We start from the raw sequence: 1,367 nt of genomic DNA, 5'->3' as shown, positions 1-1,367 counted from the left end.
CCTTGACGTGCCCACGAATGAATTCAGTGTGTTGAGTCGAAGCTATCATTAAAACACTCAAGGGATGGAAAGTCCCTGGATACGATGGAATAAATGCTGAGATATTGGCCGAAAATTAAGTGACTCCCAGAATACTTACAAGATTATTTTGTAGAATGTGGAGTGAAGATGAAAAACCAGGTAAATGGGAGCTGGGAGTGTTGGTAAAAAGAAAAAAAAGTGAGAGAGAGAGAGAGAGAGCGAGAGAGAGAGAGAGAGAGAGAGAGAGAGAGAGAGAGAGAAGAGAGATATCTGACTGATTGCAATATTCACAGAGGCATCACACGTCAGTTGTCATGAAAATATATAGTAGGCCTATTCTAATGAGGCGAGAGAGAAAGGTTGGTGAAAAGCTAAGAGATGAACAAGCAGGATTTAGAAAAGGTAGAAGTTATATTGACCAAATTTTCATTTTAAGACGTGTAGTACAGCAATGTCTAGAATATAGACGTCCACTTTTGATGGCAATTGTGGACTAAGAAAAAGCCTTTGATAGCGTGCACCAGCCAATTTTGCGGAGAGTCCTGCTTTATTATGGAATTCCTCTTACATATGTCAATTTGGTTAAGTCTGTTCATGAGCACAGCAAGTGCAAAGTTAATGTTAATGGAGTCCTATCAAATGATTTTCCAGTGAATAGTGGAGTACTCCAACGGAAAGTGTTGTCACCTATGTTTTTTTATCCTCCATATGGATTTTGTATTGCATAGAACAGTTTGGGATGGCGGAGAAGGATTTGACCGGATTGGTAACAGAAAATTTGCTGACCTAAAGTATGCTGATGACGCTGTCCTTATTAGCAGAACACCACAGGACTTGCAAAGGTTGCTTACCAGAATGTATGAAATATCACATAAGGTTGGGCTCTAGATAGATAGAAGAAAGACAGAGATAATGAGAATGCAATATACAATAGAAGATGAAATATCATTGGAAGGAGAAAGGATTAATGAGGTGGAATCATTTAAATATTTAGGAACTATGATCTCTAATACAGGATCTTTAGAATTGGAGTTTAATGAAAGATTGAAAAAAAAAAAATCAGATAATGGCCAGGTTACGTAAAATTCGGAAATTAAATCGCCTGAAATTAGATATAAAATTCAGGCTATATATCAGTTTAGTGAGATCGGCGTTACTCCATGGACATGAGTCGGGGTATGACAATGAAACAATATCAAATAGATTTTGTAGACTTGACAACGAAGCCCTCAAAAGAATATTGGGGGCTATATGGCAAGAAATGATTAGAAATGAAGCTATAAGAGAGATTAATCGAGTGCCATATGTAGATGAGAACATGGTGAGGGGTAGATGGAGATGGTTTG

Source organism: Palaemon carinicauda, chromosome 2, assembly GCF_036898095.1.
Source record: "Palaemon carinicauda isolate YSFRI2023 chromosome 2, ASM3689809v2, whole genome shotgun sequence".
Taxonomy (NCBI): Eukaryota; Metazoa; Arthropoda; class Malacostraca; order Decapoda; family Palaemonidae; genus Palaemon; species Palaemon carinicauda.
The sequence above is the reverse complement of the archived record's forward strand: the minus strand, read 5'-3'. Positions refer to the sequence as shown.